This window comes from Rhipicephalus sanguineus, chromosome 6, assembly GCF_013339695.2.
Source record: "Rhipicephalus sanguineus isolate Rsan-2018 chromosome 6, BIME_Rsan_1.4, whole genome shotgun sequence".
In the NCBI taxonomy this organism is placed as follows: Eukaryota; Metazoa; Arthropoda; class Arachnida; order Ixodida; family Ixodidae; genus Rhipicephalus; species Rhipicephalus sanguineus.
This window is the reverse complement of record NC_051181.1, coordinates 70,562,392-70,582,907: the sequence shown is the minus strand read 5'-3', so window position 1 is coordinate 70,582,907 and position 20,516 is coordinate 70,562,392. Positions and strand designations below refer to the sequence as shown.

General features: G+C 44.8%; 1 long non-coding RNA gene across 1 annotated transcript in view; it reads left to right on the top strand.

Moving 5' to 3' along the window:
• The first annotated feature begins 18,620 nt into the window (after positions 1–18,620).
• LOC125758788 (uncharacterized) overlaps positions 18,621–20,516 on the top strand; it is a 100,735-nt gene continuing 98,839 nt past the window's right edge. The window contains exon 1 of the long non-coding RNA XR_007416415.1: positions 18,621–18,684. This is a non-coding gene — a long non-coding RNA (uncharacterized LOC125758788). The remainder of the gene's footprint in view (positions 18,685–20,516) is intronic.

Sequence of the window (20,516 nt, the reverse complement as noted above, 5' to 3'; positions counted from 1 at the left end):
CTCTGTTGATCTGTCACGAAATCGCTTCCTTGAGCTAAGTTTTGCGAACCGACCAAATTGCTTTGCGAATGCGACCGTATGCGATCATAAAAGTAATTTGCTCTCTCAAAATGTGGACATGCAGCAAAACAGTTTGTCAGGCTCTTTCCTAGATGTAATTTAAGTCGCTGGTTGTCGCTGTCACAACTTCATGCGCAGTTGTCAAGCCCAACGTAGTGGTTTCTGGAATCAGTATGACGCGTCTCAATTTGTTGGCTGACTAATATAACGAGCAAACTTCACAAACTTTGATAACCATTGTAAGGGAGGACGTTGAAAATGAGTTTATCGTGAAAGGCGCAATACGAAACCTGAAAAAATCATTTTCGTATGAGTTCACGTACATAAAGTTTTTGTGACGTACCTTATGAAATACAGTCGCGATCATAGGTTTGGAGACCACGCGATCGCGTGGCGGTGTGCAATGCGCGCGCCGTTAAAGGCCAACTCCGGCGATTTTTTGGCCATGTCAAAGTAATGGTGCTTTTATATTCCTGAGACGCTCCTGTCACGGGTCCGATAGCAGAAACACTCGGCAAACTAGAGAATAATTTTAAATAAGCAAAAAAGCGCAACACGAAACCGAAACCCAACCGAGCATACTGTCTTCGCGTGACGTATAAGTGGTTACAAAACCGAAATCATGCAAGGCATGCCGGTCCCGCCAGCGCGTAGTATAAAGCTGCGAAAGCGGCGAACAGCAGACGCTCATTTGAAAGGTGACTCCGTCGAAAATCTTGTGTGTGACTGACCGTGTCATGTGCACAAGCTGAGCTGTCGGAAAATGACAGCTGCGATTCCGACGCATTTGGAGGCCAACTGCAATGGTCATTCCTCTTCGATGAAGTGGAACACACCCGTTAGCTCTTTGCTTGCCTGGTTGCACATTCCACCGCCAGATGGCACCACCTGTCCAGGGAGCTCAAGTCTGTGCGGCCGTGATCAGGTAAAATGCTATCGCTGAGAAGTTCGCGGACTAACTAAAGCTTCTAATATTGCTATGGGAAGAGTGCATAAGTTTGGCAATAGCGGCGTTCAACATCGCGTTGGTACGGCTGAAGGAATTTAATATAAGCCAAGTATGAGCCACCTTTCGCACCATTAGGTTACGTTGTTTCGCACGATGTGAAGCTCACCGTATAACGATAGGCCCGGTCACGGTGCGCCCTGTATATGCTACGGAAGTGTTTCCGTGGTGTTCACGCATGTACATTCTTTAGCCGGTACGGCATTACCGTACTTTCCGTGCGGTAAACCGGCATTGCTAGCAAATACACTCTAATATAGAGACGCCAGGGTAATCGTTAGGTGCGAGTGTACCGTGAGTGCCAACGGGGAATCGTGTGCAACCCACAACGCGACACCACTTGCCACCCATCGCACGCATTACCATAAGGAACTGAAATTCACACGCCCAGCCAACGAAGCGCTCGCCAAACACCTCGCGATTGTTGCCTTGCGGATAGCAGACGCTCTAGGGGCCCCACGGTTCCTTCACTTCCGCTTAACAAAATGACGTCACGCACCCAATGTTGCCAATAATTTTGGGAAGCGAGGTGGGGAGAGTAGGGGCAATCAATAAAATTCATTTGCAATGAATCTGCGTATGTCTCCAGCTTGTAATTTGGCATATATAACGGGAACGTGAAAAGGAACGTACCCAGCGAATTTTATTGAGATCCATGGACCTCGAAAAATCGCCGGAGTTGGCCTTTAAAGGCTCGTTGTCTGCTGTCGAGAGCCTCGGAGTGAGCATGCGCGGCCATTCTATCTCGCTGGCCTCCTTGCTCGCTTGCAGCACGCCGGCTCGCGGGCCGATTATCGGAATTAGCGATCGCTGCCGCCAGTAATGCTGACGGCACCGCAGCCACAGCCTAAACACGGCTCTTTCGCGTGAAATGGAATTGTGTCCTAGCAAACAGGGGTTGAACTAATGAAGACTGAACGAAGTAGCATTAGTAATTGGGCATGAAACCGCCGCGGCCTGAGACCTGCGACATGGCAGGTCTCAGGCCGTGGCCGGTCTTAGGCTCTAAGACCTGCCGACATGACAGGTCTTCGGCTCTTCGTTCCTGCTGACGTAGGCTTTTGTCGCGATCAAACACTTGAATAACGATGCAGCATCTGATTTCACCGACGACACTGCGTGCAAGCTCGGCGACCTGGAAACAACTCTGCGGTGGTTACTTCGAGCAAAGATGAATGCACCAAACTGCCCGCGGTGCTATCATGGACATCGTCAAATTCCGCCAAGGCAATTCCTGACCAGGCAACACAGCCATAGCGGTCCGCTGTCGGGCGCCGCCCGACAAGGGTGATCGTGGTTTAAATTTCGCTGCTTTCTCACTGCAAGTCGCGCGCATTTTTATTTTACATGAAGTATCATCTCTTGAAGAATAAGCGAGCTTTGTTTGTTGGTGTTTAATTTTTATTTTACCCTAGGGTGCAGCACTACGTTCAGCACGGAACCCAAAGTACCCACTCGCGCGCGGATCGCTGAGAAGCATGGCCACGTTTTCACCGCGTGCGTTTTACGGTGGCGCTTTTAGCGAAAGTGAGGATGACTTTAGTGAGGAAGAGAACTACGTGCCTCCACCAGACAGTGATGACAGCGATTCGACAGAAGTGAGTGACGAAGACGATGACGACGGCAGTGGAGACAACACCTCTGTTGACACACAGGGAAACAGTAACAACCCTGGCATGCACCCAGGAGAATGCTTTGTGCGGTATCATGCCCAGCCCAAATATCGGTAAACTGGGTTGCCTGCAGAATGCTGGAGCAAAAATAAATATCCTGGGAGTTTTTCTTCCGCAGTTTGTGTTTTTCTTCGCTGTGCCAGAAAGTGGCAAAATACTTTCGGACCGGTCGAGCCGGAAAGTGGGTAAAATTGTTGTACGGCAAAGGATTGAAATGCTGCTATTATGAAATTTGACAATATCGCAGAATTTGCAACAATAATTGTTGGCCAACGTCCCCAAACCACGCTATGATTATGCGGGAAGCTGTGGGGGAGGGCTCCGGGGAATCTGGCTTCCTGGGGTTCATTATTGCGCACCTAAATTTAAGTGCGTGGGTCTCAAGCATTTGCGCCTCCACCGAAAATGCGGCCGCCACGGCCTGGTTTGGAAGTCGAGCATTATGACAACTAGAGCACATTGGCGGGCAATGTGACCTAATTTGGCAGTGTCTGGAATAGCACCCCCGGAACTATCGGAATCAGACTTTTCCATTCCTGTTGAACTTGACGTTTGGTTGGATATCTGCACTGTATTAGTAAAGGGGCACTATTTTAATATATCGAATCCACTCTACTGTTTTCCTTTTTTTATGCCACTGTAGCGCTCATACCGCTAATTGCCAAGCAGAAAGATTATGAGATGGCAGTTCTGGATCTTCCGGAGTACTCTATTTTGTTTTTTTTTTAAATTTTGTTACTGTGTGGGTGAGACTTTGACCCAAGGTGTTTTAGGGTACAGATAGCACGGCTCTTCGAAGGACCCACAAGAATTATGTCCAAATTGTGGGCAATCGAGGATAACCAACGACGAACCGATGCTGTTGTAGCTCAAGTGAAAGCACGCCTGGCTTCGTTATAAAAAAAATACCGCAAACGTACAGGAATTGCGAATGGCAATTGATATCTGCAAAGAAAAATAGGAACAAGACGAACATTCGATGTGCCTTGTTCTCGGGAAGTTTGATCACCTTGAAAATCGGGAAAGACGTGCGGATCTGGTCTGCAACGGATGAGAGGAGTCGGAGTCAGGCGAGCCTAGTGCTCAGGCTGAAGACCTGATTGTGAAGTTTTGCCGCACGACACTTGGGCTCGCTTCGGTAAATATAGAGCGTGCCCCCAGAAAAGGGTCATATCAATATAAAAGGAACAGCTAGTAATTCAGATTTCTTTCCTTTAAGCCGCTTTGGCGGGTCTTGACGAACACATAGAACCTATAGGGCCCGCATAGAGCATATCTGACGATTTTCCCCTACAGTCCACGAAAGAGGAAAGAAACAAAGCGCACTGTGAAAGATAACATGAGCGAGTAGTGAACCCTCTTTTATGTTTTATTTATCCCACCAGGTTGTGAGAAACGACATCGAACGGAGATAACTAGAGAGGTAGTTTTCTGCATATGTTTGAGAGCTTTTTTTTTTTCAAATGAAGTCAAATCAAAATGTTTATTTCATAATATATATACAGATGACAAACGCTTCTCAGCACTGCAGCCAAACGCTATATGAAGTTCCGAGAAAAACAATATCTAGGAAATCATAGCAAAGCAGGCAATAGACATGTGCGCCGGACCCAAAATAACCGGCGGCGGCGCGCCGGTGTTTCGACCTCCGGCGGTGGCGCGTGAACGGCGCGGCGCGGGGGAGGGGGGGGGGGAGGAAGCAGTGCATGCGATAAGTACACGCCGTAATGTTACATGAGCGAGGGCTAGCAGCTAACTCTTTTTGCTCCGATCTCTTCACTCTACAAAACGCTGTTGTATGGCAATACGGTCGCTCCCGGGAGAGAAGCGGTTTTCGGTCAGTTTGTCGTGTATCAGTGGTCCGAGCGCGAAGCATTGAGATCACAGCGCTCACAGCACGTAGAAGGTATACGAGCCGCTCGCTGGGGGATGTCTGCCGAAATAGCGCGCGTGCCAGCGCTCTCGACGGCGCCCTTATAGTCAAAGTTCACAGTTGATGCTCGATTTACGCAGTCCCTCTCCCCAGACATCCCTTCCTGCTCCTTCGCCCAGCAAATGACGGGCGGGGCGTTTCCTTCTGCTTGAGGAGCAGTCGACGGCGGGCCTCGCACGCGGGTGGATGTTATTTCGTATGACGGAGACGGCCAGCTTGTTTCATCTCTGCTTTAGCCATGCTCCTTGCCAACGCTCGCGAGCTTTTACTCGCGGATAGAACATACTATGCGCGTAGCGATGTTATCGATTTACAGTTTATACGGAACATGAAGGCGACGGTGAAAACCTGTCCTGAGTGGCCATACAATTGCTAACGCAATAAAAAATATACAAAAACCGTCGAATCGGGTTGGCCTTTTTCCTGGAAAGCTGCATCGTCTCCGCTGTAATTAGTGCTTCGTTTGGAAGAATCATATATTCCGGCGCCTTTTCTATTGGTTTCGTTCTCTCCTTCAATACCCTTCTTACAGTTGCCATCTCCTCGCCACTCAATTATTCATAAAGCACGCGTACAATGACAGCATTAAGCGTTGAACCTATCATGATTTCGTGCTTGTCGGCTGCAGTCTGTTATCTGTGCATGCGCGGTTACAAATGCGCAAAATGGAGCGAAATCATTTAATCACGCACGATAGTCGTGCGAGAGAAGCAAGAGTGGTTGGGCGGCTACATAGCAAAGCAGCATGGGAGACAATTCACAACTGTGATTTCTCGTATATGGACCAGTCGAGACTATGTACCCTGATGATTAGAGATCGGATTTTAGGCAAATGCTTATTTTGTTCCTTGCGCTCCTATCGTGTCACTTTTATATATGAGCATGAATTAGATGTTAAGAAAGGCTTTTATTGTGTTTTATAGTGCCTATAAATGCATATTTTTGACGTTTTTGCCTAAATGCCCACAAATGCCTCTAAATGCCTATTTTCAAAAGTGGCGCTTGTATTTAGCCTCAAGTTGCGCTACCGGGAGCAGTTTGAGACCGTTATTCATGCTACTGCGCAACACTGACAGTTAGAAACTATGGGTACCTAGTCCTGTAGTTCAACCGACTCCCGGAAACAACTGCTAGCAGCCGTGAAGTGGCACACGCACATTCGCCGCCGCAGAGACATGGCGTGCGCGGTTCGCGATTGCGAGACCGTGGAGAGCCGTCAACAGAAAGAAGAGTGAAGAGCAAAAAGAAGAAAATAAAATACAATGTGCACGCGGCTTTTGTTTGTGTAAGTTAACTTGTAACGTGTTCACTGCATCAGCTGCCAGACATTTTTTTCGGAAGGAAGGGGGAGGTTCAATCATACTCTATGTTTGTGAGTTCGCTTGTATGCATGCGTGCATATATACGCATGCAAAACTGAAAAATTTGGGGGGGGGGGGGGGGGGTTTGAACCCCACTCTCCGCCTTGGCTACACCAGTGATTCACTGGCAGGGGAGAAATATCTACGCGATTCGACCCGGACAATAGGAGGAATCTCTCCCTTCTGGTCTTTTAGCGGTCTGGCTATCTGCTCGTGCTCTGCCCTTCTCAGACATGCCGAGAAGACACCCTGCAGGAGTGTGTTGATTCGACAGTGGAATCTTGACTCACCATGCAGAACTCGGGAGAGACCGTGTTCTGCGAACCATACGGGACCAAGCACATTGCACGGCTATGTTCAACTGTTTCACGCCTTTGTGCAATCTTAAGCAATAACATTTTTGTTTGCTTCTCGTAGATAGAACTCGCGCACGTCTTCGTTTCAAATTATTTGCATTTATGTGAAAATTTATTGTGCCTATATTTAGTCTTTTGGAAGCCTAAAACGTTGTTTGGCAGCCTATTTTTAGCGCCTAAAACGAGCATTTTTATTGCCTAAAAATCCGGCCTCTACTGATGATGTCACGTGAATTACTGTTCTGGCATCAAGAAGTGCGCCAAAAGACAAGAAACGCCGAGAGAGAATAACGCGCTCGTTGTTTTTGTTTTTTGTTGTATTTTCAGAGGCTGCTAGGGTCCCTTTATAGAAACAGGACGTGCTAACACGGACACAGGGGAGTAGTCAAGACACCAGAAACGCCGCTAAGAACTGAAAAATCACAGAGCGGTGGAACTGAATGTAGACACAAATATTTATGTGCGCATTCCCACGTATACAAGAGACCATACCTATCAATCAAATGCGAGTAGTGGTTTACGTTAGAAGTAGCAGTTCACTCTCTCGACTTTTCTCGTATGTCCGTGTTTCCACGTCATGTCTTCTTAACATGAATGCCTACCAAAAATAGTTCAGCTATATTCTCAGTTTGCCATTCTCTTTACTTCAGTCTTTATTTATTGATTCACTCGAGTAAGAATGAAAGAAAAAAGTGTACTAACGCACCGTGATATATATTACTTATCTATTTTATTTATTTATTTATGCGCAGTGTACTAGGTCCAAGACTCCAAGAATATGCTATCCGGCGAGTTGGGTCGTCGCCCTTTAAGGCTGGAGGACGCGGCAGCGTTAAGGTCAGGCAATACTCGTGATATTTCTGGAGAAGAAAAAGATACTACCACTTCTGGGGATCTATTCTCGATGCGCTCATCTAAAGGAGATGTCCACAGGACATTTCGGCAGAGCGCATTCAGTGATTCGAAAAAGCCGTGAGCAGTGATGTCACCACGCTCTTGACCACGTCGCCACACCGAACCCGCCAGCACATTCCTTGCGTAAGAAGAGAGTGGACGAAATGCAGAGAAACAGGAAATTTTCATGTCTGAATTTGCATATGACTGTGTCCCAGATGTTTGAGAACGATGCAGGGAATGCGTACCGATCTTACAATTGCGTTAGACGAGCGGCCGCATGAAACCTAAATCGATGGCTAAACCGATCAAAAGACATGTGCACCGAAAATCGGATCTCTGAGGGCTGCGTTCGTTGCGTTGAAGCACATTCCGTCCCTGTCATTTGTGTCGAGAGCGTTTGAAGGCTTCGTGATGTCATGATGGGGCTGTACAACAAGAACCGGAAACAGAGGGCGCACTTCTCGCCGAGCTCCCGCTATTCAGCGGCTGCTGAAATGGACAGTTCATTACATGGACACATCAAGAAGAGCTCCTCCGGCGAAGTGCTAAATTTTAGTTCCAGATTCCCCATTCGAATTAAAAGAAAAGACTAACGGCGGCGCGCCGCAATTATTGCGCGGCGGCGGCGGCGGCGTGATCTCTCTTAGGACTTCGGCGGCGGCGCGCACCTCTAGCAGGCAATACAAAAAAACAGAAGTAGTGATAATTGAAATACGCAAAAATGTCGATGTTGATTTATCAAGTTAGTTATGTAATTAAATGGACCAAGAGTTGACATACATCATAGTTCCGAAAAAAAAATGCCGGGGCTATATTGAGATACACTGGAACGATATAGTAACATGTCGAATGAATATCAAGTAAATATCTGGTAAAGCTGAATTATCAGACATTTCGCCATAAAGCAGCCAGGATTTGCCGCAGATATGTTAAGTAAACTTTTCTGTTTGACTGATGTCTAATAAAAAAAGAATGCATACACACACTTTTCTTCATAACCCCACAAAAATGCATCACAACTACAAAATATTTTACGCCCCATCACCGCATCTTTCATTCAATAAAAAAATTATACAGGCGCCATCAATTATTCTCACACAAAATAAAGCACACGCTCATTTCGTTCCGTTATAACGATGCACAGTATAAACATCAGGAAGCCTCTATGCTAAAGAAACTTTTGCGTTCATACCGACAAATCACCCAACATGGAATGATAACCTCTGCACCTTACTTGAAATCTTCTTAAATCCCGCTTTTCGTTTTGGTCTCAATAATATTAAGGTAAAATAAAAAAAAATGGCCCTTCTTTGTGGCGCACAGTCATTCCAGCAGCACCAACAAAAACCAGGGTTTCCAGGTCGGAAATAGCTTATAAATGGAAAAAGCTACAAAATAATTAGCGAACTCGAATCAAGGGCAGTAGTAGCCGCGTGTGTGTGAAAACAGCTGTGACGTTTACTTATATGATTAACTGCAAAAGGATATTCATAGAATTGTAACTATATAGAGCAATAACTCCTAACAATTATAATTGCTGTGGGTAAAGCGTAAATTATGGACGTCAGCAATCATTTCGTGCAGGAGCACGAATTTTCAAGCCCTGCTGCAGGCGTGACACAGTTCAGGGGTATGCGTGACTTTTCTTACGAAAACGGATGCCCCAACCTTACGACGAAAAAAAGAAAACTGCTGCACGATTGTGCTCAAAACCACAGCAGCGGGAATTTCAAGCATAATTTGTACTTTCTTTGCAAATACTTTCTCGCGTGTTGACGCAGTCCATGCTGCTAATATTTCCGAGTGCTTGTCTGTTGCAAATTCTTTAGTGTCTTATTTCTAATGCCAATTAGTGCACAGCTTCCTGGACGCGGAGTGTGATCGATCGTTCTGTTGACTTCCAATCACAGCCTAAAGTCGACCTTCAGTAATATGTGGTCTGCAAGATGAGGCCCCATACAAGAGATCCCCCGTCCCCTTTCCCGGAGTCTCAGCCACGTATCCAAAAGACATTACTCTTATGTAACGCAAGCCTTCAGTTATTTTTCTAGAGCTGGAAACACGCCTTCGTCGCGATGTTTTGACACCGCATACTCGAAAGCCAGCGGCGGCGGCATCGCAAGATATCGATAATTTGGTTCAAATCGAGGAAACACGATACTACCAAAAAGGAGCTAAGGAGCCAAGATGTTTTTTCCCGCCACCGGCATAAGCAAATAGCCAAATTGGCGCAAAGTAGCAACACCTTGCAACCCAGACAAAAATGCCTTAGAAAAGAACGACTGAAGTGGTGGAACAACTTACAATAACCTAAACACTGTACATGGCAACATGCGTCACCTTTAGACAAAGCAAAGCAGGTTCCACACAGTGCTGTGTGTCATTGAAGAATATTTGGCAAGCGAGATAACTACGCATTGCGAGAAGTGTGGTTTGGAACTGCAAAACCGCACAAGAGGCACCAAATGTCCTTTTCAAATTCTACTTAAATTTAAAAGGCACTTATTCGGATGTTTAATTGTTTGTAAACTGGTAGCCTACTTTTAAGTCATTTGCAAAGTACGACGAGTGGATGTAGTCTGGTTGATGATGATATTTTTCTCAATATGGCTGCCAGTAACGAACACTAGGCCCCTTTGATTTTGATACCTCAAGAGGGGGGGGGGGGTATTAATCGGTGCAAAGGGCCGCTGGCGCGATTGTAAGCTTACGTCATGCCACACGGAGGAACATTGTATATCCTATATCCCGAAAGATGCAACCAGTGCACCAGTAGCAGCGCACGGAGTTCGGGATCTGTGTCATTCCCATGGGATATGGTTTCCGCCCTCCACAGCCTACACAGATGCGGCGTCTTAGCCCGCATTAGCGGCGCTGCTAGCCGCGGTAATTTTTGCTAACGAAGATTGAAATAGTATATTTATCCCGAGAAAGACCACCTTAAGGCCTAAGAAGCGGCGGTAGCCCTCACTTTCGGAGCGAAAAACTGAGGTGCAAATTTTGATTACATAATCTTAATAGGCTTGGAGCACCTTCGCTATGCAGTAAATTAGGAATAGATATTTGAAAACCGCTAACGAGACGGGTCGTGTTCATCTTCCCGGCAATTCACCACGTAATTCCTGCCTACGAGATCTCCGATGTCGTGGCTCGATGACACAAAAAGCCGAATCTCAAGATGCAGTGTCCGACCGCATGCATCCTCTAGTAACCTATGACAACATTTCCAAGTATTATGAACGCACTCGTAGAGCATAACCTCCCGCACAGAATTCACTCCTTGGAGAGCAGGATAGATTAGTCAGTGTTGTACGTGTCAACACATTCCCACAAGCAACCAGAAATCAGCAAGTCGCCTCTACGTGTCCGCATTCCCACTTCTGCGGATAACCTTGCTCCTTGCATCATGTTGCAGGTGGCGGCAGAAAATCGCCAGTAAAGCCCACAACCCTTAACACATCCAAGAGATTTCGGAAGTCCTGGCCCGCTCCAACCTCGACTATCAGGTACGGCGGGTCGTGAGGGCGCAGGACGCTGCCTGAGCTCAAGGTAGCCTGAACGATTAGGACCTCTCGATCTACCTTGTAGACAAATGAGTCCATTATCTCTGTCTCCTATAAATCTCTGTACATCACTCCACACAATATCTAGAATTGCTTATTTCGTTCTGGCGAATAAATACGGCGAATTAGTCCCAATTAGTTTGTTGTTTGTCGGCCGTCTAAATAAATTGGGCTTTTTAGGCCTTTTTGATACTGGAAAGGACAATCACCTGTTGCTTAAACTGCAAATGGCGTGCAAGCAGATTTTCAGTTTCTTTGGCCCAATACATTTTTTTCGATAAGAACAGTTTCGGGACCCCACAAATTCATTGAACAAACACCCTTCTGAACAGGTTCAAGCTTTATACAAGATCTCACTTTTGAGTCTTGAACTGCAATACGTTGCAAAGAGATGAAAGAGAAACAAAACCCCGAGTTTCACTTTCCGTAGTTTGAAGCATTGTGTACTGTCAGAAGGTTCAACACAGGCAATCTCGCCCGCATAGAAAAATTGATGACAATGAAGTCTCAAAAAGGAAACTCACTTATGCAGTTCATCAAAGTGTCACGGAAAAGCGCGTAGCCAGACAAATTCAGCCCAAAGGTTGTCTATAGCTCATTCCTTTAGCAGGCGTAGAAAGGGATCGTTGAAATTGTTTTGAAATCGGCGCCCACTCTACCGTGAATGCGATCCTAAATCATCCTTGAACATTAATTACATCGTGTGTCTCAAATGATGTCAAATAATTTTCAACTTTTCCTGTTCACTCAGTTGGTTTGTGGTTTCCTGTTGAGTCATTTGGTCTGTGAGTTGGTGCTGCTTTACAATGGAATAATCATGTATGGATGTGGGAAAATTGAATGAAAAGTAACTCAAGCGAAGCATATTTCAGGGACATTGGTACCCCTGCCCGGATCTTCTTATTGATTCATTTATTTATTTTACGGCGTACGTACGTTCAGTGCTTTTTCAGCAGTACGTCGCTGTCAGGAATGGTATTATCAGATTCGTAAAGAGTTCCATGAAACGGCCTATTTCTGCATAGAAAGAACGCGTTCGAATATTTTCATGCTTTCAAAAAGCTAACTAAAGAGTCTACAGAAAATCGATTTTTTTCCAAGCGGCGATTGATATCACTTCGCTAATATAGATTCCATCATAATCACGTTCTTCATTTCGTCATATTCATGTTCTGCTTTGAGTGGAAGAGGACACCCATATCGAGACGAGACGCCTATGCCAATAGAAGAAGTTTTGCAGATATCCCGTCATGTGTTTTCCAACGCAAGGTGTGACGACAACGTGACACCTAATCTTTTGTACGGATCAATATTTTGCAGCTTTTAGAAGCATACACCAAATATTGATTACAAGCAGGTGCTTCACTTTTTGCTCTATATCGCAATCCTTTTCCTGGGATTTACTTTTAGGTAATTTGCAGCTGACACTTCAGATTGTTAATGGGTACATCGTTACATCTTCAATCAACCCTTGTGAATCCGGTTTGGAGAAGTAATAAAATTAGTCGCATAAGATAAATTGCATAGCTGTAGATCATAGATGCAGTTAGCGCGGAGATAGAAGAACCGCAGGATCTCACTCGCTCTCCTGTGTCCCGCTGCTTGTTATCAGAAAAAAAAAGATCACGTCTTGGGCCTTATGCAAAGGATATTTGCTAGATAAGCGAGATAAGACCCAAATAATGATAATGGAGTACACTAGCAGCTATGAAAATCAGATCATTCTTCAACTGGTCGTCGACACCGAATGCACATGCAACTGTAAACAGAAACATTTTTTTTTCGCCACAGCTCCTTCAGTCAAGAGACCATTAACGTCTTTTCCAACCATGTCTGCGTCTTCCATATTCTGCTCAGTTTCCTGATTGTAACGTAGGTGATGCATGTGACGGAAGCTTTTGCTACAATGCCTCCTTTTTTTAATTAGCTGACCATCGTAGTGTTTTCGAAACACCTGTGCGTCCTCCATGTTCTACGCGGTTTCCTGACTCTACCGTAAGAAAACCATGTCAGGGGAGGTAAATTGCGTGTCACAAGCACTGCGCATTCTACAAATATATGACCATTCCCTTTTCCTATTATATCCTAAAATGTCATTCCACGCTGGCTAGCAGTAGTATATAAGCACCATACGTACGCAGACATTTTTAACCGAAACCTTCCATTGAGGTTCTGCAACAACCATTGGTGAGCATACCTAGCATAACTTTGGCCACAGGAGCGATGTATACATTCAACAGGAAGGTGGGGAGAGATCAAAGGTGGTTCCTCGAGCAAAAAGATTTTTTCAAGTTTTGGCTACCTTAGCTATTTATATTGTGTGCAATATCGGTATCAGCACAAGTATTTCTTTTATGAAATAGAGCCTAAGAAGTGTTTTGCAGATGCAAGAATTGTTATTCAGTAAAACATAATAGCATATAAAAGGATGCGTATAAGCATTATTGCGCTTAACTGGTGAGTGAGAAGAAAGAGTTGACTACTATCTGAGTAGAAATAAAAAAAAAATTATATTTCACCTTACGTTTAGTCGCTATACGGTTGTTCCTCATTGGGACTAAGCCGATCTCGTCTATGTGTAAGGATCTGATTTTTGAAAGCTACATGAGATCGCGGGAAATGAAACACAATTTAATGTGATCTGTTTATTTTGTGACAGTATCCGCTTGAAATCTGCGTCGTCTACACTGTAAAAAAAAATGTCTCAGTTCACGGCAGAAGCTGCTGGTAAATCGGTGCCAGAGGCATTCTGTTAATAAGGAACAGCAGGCTCCGTATCACAGAGACTCCGTTATTTATTTTTCTGTATCCTCGTTCACAGCATCATTCTGTTATTACGTGCACGTCATATCTCTGTCATCTGAAACACTGCAGATCTGTCATCCGAAACACTGCAGATCTGTCATCTCAAACACAGCAAATCTGTCATCACAAACACAGCAAATCTGTCATCCCAAACACACCATGACCCTGTACCTAGGAATACAGCAAATCTGTTACTTCAAACACACCATGACCCTGTTACTAGGAATACAGCATTTGCGGTATTCATAAAAGAGAAAAACGAAGGTTGCCGTATAACGGTCTGCCAGTGAATTATTCTGTTATTGTGAACGAAAACAAGCTCTCGTAAAACGGTTGGTTCAATTTAATGGCTTTTCTGTGCTTGATTAAGGTTTTGTGTCCTGAAGGATTAAGTTTTAGCTTGAAGGAAACGGTTGTTTCACTGAGCATTAAGTAAACTTAGGTTCGGTAGTAACTTAGTTTGTGAAAAATTAACACAAGGCCTTGTTGAATTGTGGAGAGGTGTGAAACGTCAGACACTGTAGAAAAGCCGACGTTTCATAGGAATGTTTATGGAGCTGCTTAAATTCTCACAGTAAGGTGTTTTATCATATTCAATTACACATCACTATTTCTACACCACATGCGTGTACATTTGACAGCACTATTTTAACCTACACTAGTGCTGTCTTCATGTACTGTGCATGCGTGCACCACCTCTGCTGCAGCATGCCATATGAATAATAATGCACCTTTAACAAAACATGGATGAATTTATTTACACAAAATTTATTTACAAGTGTCACAAACCAGCTAGTGACATTTCCACAGACTGCCACTTCAGCACGTTGTTTATGTCTGAAAGGAATGTTAAAAACAAGTGATCAAAACACATCCGAGAAGCAACAACGTACACTCTTTATAATGCCTTCTCTGCACGTGTATATGGCCTTTGATGCGCATATTTAAAAAGTAGGGGCAGTGCACTTAAGACATTTCCCAACTGGCTCTGATCACGCTCAGAGTGAGCAGCAAGATTTTCAGAAATACTATATATACTGATCTCCAACTGTACGTTCTGCTGTTAAGCTCTATGTGCCACACACAGCTACAAAATATGGCTGAGCTTTGCTTAGCAGTGTTCATTGATCATAGAATGTGTTTTTCTTTATCCCGGAGGGGTGTTTGAGGAACCCTTTAAAAACTGAAAAAGCTTGACCTCAACTAAGAAACATATGTGAATATAGACTACACTTAGCAGTTTAGATCGGTAGCGAAGCTAAGGGGTGGCACACCGGGCCCGTCGAAATTTTTTTTTCTCCATGACATGCATACATAGCGCAAAATGACCATTTGCCTGCCCGGACCCACCTTCAGATCAAGGAGGTGACCCCCCCCCCCCCCTAAAACATTTCTGCCTACGCCCCTGATTAGGTGGATGAATTTCCCAACCCCATGTAACATAAGCATCAGTGAGATTGATTACTAGGAGAAAATTAAGGTCGAACTTTCAATTTTTCTCTTTTCACTTCATGCTATATCCTTCGCACAATACACAGTATCTCGATTGAGAGTAGAACAAAAACTTCGCCTTCATGTGTCGACTCTTGTGAGATAATAGGAGTATGTTTTGACAACAACCAGAAATATACTTAATAGTCCTGATCATGCATGAACAAAGCCACGTGACAGTTGCTGCCCCTGCGGTCTCCTTCACCTTATTTTGTAGTACAGTACGTACGACTTGCAAGCTATGCAAGCATGGAAAGTACTGTCTGCCCTCGATAAGACAACAAAGACACGTACACGCTTGGTGCATGTGACTTGCGGTTCAGGCTTGCGAGTGCACCTTATAACAGCCATATGTTTGGGTATTGGTGAAATTACTAATGACTGCGTGCCAAAACTGAGCTGTGACATTCTCAAACTACAGAGATGCAGCCCAGCATCAGGCTTCACCGCAATACGTTTGTGTAAAACGGTTACGTGACGTGTGAAATCACGTTATTGCTGAGCGCAAGCAACGTGTCATTGAATTCAGAAAAATTCAACTGCTCGCTACACTCCTTCCTGAATGTGCAGCTCAATAAAGAAGACGCAACACAGCGTGCGAGCACAATGGTCGTGCCTCAAGGCAGTCACTCCGAATCAACAGAATGCATTGAAATATGCCTACGCACAGTAAAATTACAGCTACTGCCTCTACCGCTTCCTGCACCTAATTTAGTAATAAGATATGTATGAGCAATGCATGCATGGCGAACACGTGTTTAATCTTATCCCTAATGCAAGCATGGCAAACACGTGTTTAATCTTTATGACCTGCGGCATGCGAGTGCGCCTTATAACTAGCTGCTTATGAGACTATTGGTGAGTAGGTAATGATCGAAACAGTGAAGTATTGCTTACCTGATTGTGATGTGTGCGAGGCGACAGACTTGGCAGGCAGTTGCGAGAGCGCTGACCAAAACCACGTACGGTGCCGGAGAACACGAACAACAATGTGAACACGGTGAACAGCGCGCCAACAACCTTTGCGCAGTGCGCACCCCTGTGGTGGTATGCGAAGCACGTACTAAACCGATGGATGGACGAAAAGTTCATGTAAGCAAAGTAACCAGCGTCCCCTCAGACGCACACGTTTTCTATGTCGATTTTGAAAGTTGCGACCGAGCTCGAGCCATAACCGAGCTACCATCACTACCATTGCGGTGGCGAAAGTAGCGGCGGCGCTGTGATCGGCGGCGATGGGAAGCGCGCAGCGAAGGCGGCACCGGCGGTCTGTACCGGCGGCGCGGCTTTTAATCGCGCCTGTTGCCTGTTGCGAAGAGTTATGGTGGTGGAAAATCTTTATTGGTTATTCAGGGGAAGCGGTAGAATGGTAAATAGTTCTCAAGAATGGATGTTCTTGTCGCAGGTAGTGAGAACATTTTAACAACCAACGAATTCTTCGGTGAAGAAGTGTATTCCTCGTGGATGTTCACCGAGCAGACTGATTAATACATAAAAGAACAAACATTTGCACGAGCCTTCAGAAGAATATTGTTCTCGCCTTATAGTTCAGAGTATTTCATTATTGCACTAACTTACGTAAGTTAATCGCGCGTGCCTTCGTTACTGTGTTTCATTGATGGCGTGTTGATTAGTGTGCTAAATACGCAACGCACCTGCGATGCTAAGAACGTTCTCACAAAAGAAGTAAAGGCGTGCAAGCACGGATAAAAGGGATGAAAACAGGAGAACGCGTACACTGTCTGTTCTCCTGTGGGTCGTGCATTCTCACGATGTGATGAAGAAAAAAAAACGTAAACTATTATACGCACAATCGAGATTCACATATGCGGGGATCCTCGGACGGGTATGTTTTTTTTTTTTTGTCAATAAGGGCTCGTAGACGCAGTACAAGTACCTGTTCGTTTTCAATCTTTCAGGTGTCTACGAAGTGCAGCCCTTCGACGAAGACCATAGATCTAGATGTAGTGCGGGTTTTACCTCTTCTGAACGACGTATCCGCTGCTATTTAGAGGCTAAAATTACGTGTACCATCTTTCCCGAGTGGCATGTTTCGAACTATCCCTTCCTATAATTCTCTCGTGTAAGTATGCTACTTGCATTTCCATGCAAAATACCTAATCACTGAAACATATTGCTCACACCAAATCTCTTGCGCTTAATTGTCAAGGGGTGCATGGTGTTGCATGGAATTCAGGATGCATGTATGGATGGATATTATAAGCGTCCCCTTTGTAACAGACACGCTGACCTGTTAGCCATAAATCTTTTTTTTAAATTCTGTCTAATTATTTGTGTATACCTAAGGAAAAATTTTATTTCTGTGGAAAAAAAAAAGGCGTTTCACGGTACAGTTCCTTGGTTTTCATGCCATTTAATTGTCCTTTTTCCCCACTTTTCCGCCTTAGAGTTTCCTAAGGCGGAACCCTAACCCTATGCGGGACACCTCAGCGTAGTTGGCGACTGCAGTGCTGCCACTATACGTTTGCCACCCGCCGCGACAGCTATCTCAAGGCGCTGCACACGGCTGTTGCTTAACTGTTCTAGCTCAATGTATCATTGTCGAACGGAGTCGATGTTCCAAGTTCAGACAGTGTGTCCGCCATGCACACAAATTACGGAAGCACACTACATGCGTGTTCCTGAATTACAGAAGACATACGTTTTTCTGATGTTTTACGGAAAGAGCGACGGAACGGAAACGTCGACTACTCCTTTACGTCCAGTCCCGCTGTTTCGTAAAAGACGCAGCACAGTTTGTGCTCTAAACGTCCACTTCCGCCATTTTTCAGGAAACAAATCATACTCTGTGTTTCTTACGGTCTGTTCCGACGTTGAAACACGATATATTTTTTTCAGTGTAAACAGCGAGAACATTCGATTTTACATCTAGACTGGTACGAAAACATCCTCAGGGGAACAATAATATGATGTCACTTCGAATTATAAATGATTTCTAAAATTAATAAAGGGGAGTGACCAGCTGAACTGGGTAGATATAAATTGCAAATGGGAACAAAAGTGTTTTTTTTTTTCGTTCTATTGAAAAACTCTTAGTCTTCATACAGTGCCTCTTTAACCTGGCATTGTGGCAGAACGCCGCCTTAACTCGTTAGTTTCCAAAGAACGTATTTGAAAAGCTTTCCTGGGTCAGTCATGCGCTGTAATAAATACGATTGAATCATCTACATCCCTTCGTCTTTGTGTGATCGGTGTATATTTGATAGGCACGACATTTTTTGCGCAGGGGGAAAAGTTGGGCATCAGGTGCTGTGAGCAGGATATTAGCTGCATTTTTAACTTCTGCGATTGAACATAGGCATGCGAAATGCCAGTGATGTACCCACAAGCCTTGCCTTCACCGAAACGCTTAGCGTTGAAGTATAACAGGATAAGATCCCTTTCAAGCAAATGTTTAGGGCCATAAAAATGGGATAAGGCTTACCTGCTATGCACCGTTTTATGCATTCTTCGCAGGAAACTCAACATGAACGGTCTGGTTGGAATGAACGCCCTTGTGTGGGTCGCCATCGCATTGGGTACTGTTCCACACTCGAACCAACATGTTTGTTTATTTATATACCATAGCATTTATATGATATTTAGGTAAACGTCTTGTGGTGGGAAAACTCCTGCAACGCAGTGATATACATAACGTTGGGAATAATTTTCCTCGCCCGCTTATTAAAATGACGCGGAAGAACACGACCTAAAGAAGGAAATAAATTCCTTCTACGTGAGATGCTAAGGTGATACCCTCAGATGCGTCATAAACGCCAAAAGTTACGGCCGCAGGGGGCCTCCTGCGGCGTCAGGACTAATATTAGAAAAAATAACCCTCACCTGATTACGTCACCATACGACGCCATCGTGACATCAAAGACCACCAAAACTTGCCTCGTCATCATGACTTCAGATGATGACGCCATCACATGACTTCCTTGCTTCGTCAAAGCTGGGCTGTTCACGGAGGCAGTTATGAACAAGGTGATGTGCTTCTGATCATAGAGCCACCGGAAGACCACGTCATGTGCAGAAAGCTTTCAGATGGTGGCGAGGCAGAGTCACTTCATCGAATGAGAATAAAGAGAAATTGGCTTTGCCATGCGCAATGTCTTAGGTGAATAAATAGGGGACCCTGTGAATTTTTCAAGAACTGGTATGCCTATATTTTCTACAGAGTATTGCCTAATACGGCTTTGTATCATGTGAAAGTCCGTTCTGTTCCTTACTGCGATATCGCGTATACTCATCGGAAGAAAATATAATATTTGAGAACAAGTATTCGGTGTCGCCACTCTGAGAATCCTGAGTTAATTGTGTGATTATCACTAAATTTCGCCGCCTAATCCCAGGGAAGGAACATTCAGATCCGCAGTTGCACACGAACCGTCGCCGTTGACGCTCATTTCCGTGGTAACTAAGGTCTGATAACTAATTGCGTCGATTCAGATACTTCAATTTATTTTTCTTTCTCTTTTGTAGCTGTGCTGATCAATGAGGCTGCTGCCCTTGGAGGCGGTGTAGGAGGTACTGGAGGCATCGGCTTTCGCAAGAAGTGAAATGTTGTCCACCAACACATGCGTGTAGTGAGAAAGCTACGGAATCTTCATCGCATGTAATAAAGGCTTGAAAATGGAATTAATCTATGTCGATCTTTTGTTGTTCAAGATTAAGAATGCTTAGGCACGTTGATGTTCTGTCGGAAAAATGCATTCATGAAACACTAATTAGAGCACGGTTACTCTTGCTTTTTTTATGAATGTCAGATTGACCCAAACGTCATGACTTCTAAGATGAAATGTATAGGTAGAGCAAGACAGTACACTCAACGTGAAGCGTAATATAGACAAGAGCGACGGGCTCGGCTGGTTGGTAAAGCCCATGTTGCATTGTTTGAATGCTGGAAAGGAGGCAACTACGCCAAGGTAAAAGTAACCACTTCTCCGGCAGAGGTCAAGACAACACACGAGAGAGAAACATATGCGTCCTACTGATTACAAGAAACAAATTCCATAAACGGGTTGGTTTAGCTTATTGTAGTATTGGGCTGTTTGTACTTCGGTATTCTCCGAGTACTCTTCCCGAGCAGTTTCACAAATGCCTAGTTTAGGGAAAGAAGAGGTGCCTGGGTGCGGGCGACACATAGGATATACAGCATCCGGACGATGCTATCTTTAAACGGAAGCCAATGCCGCTTCCAACCTGCACTGCCAGAAGGCCAAGGAAGCCCACGCGCTGTGCGACCGAAAGACGATACCCATCCAATGTCAGTGTAGTCTTGACCAACTATAATGACCTGCCGTGCTTTCCACTCGTGCTGTTTCTCCATGGTGACAGTATAATTGCAGACTTTAGCCCTGGAGATAAA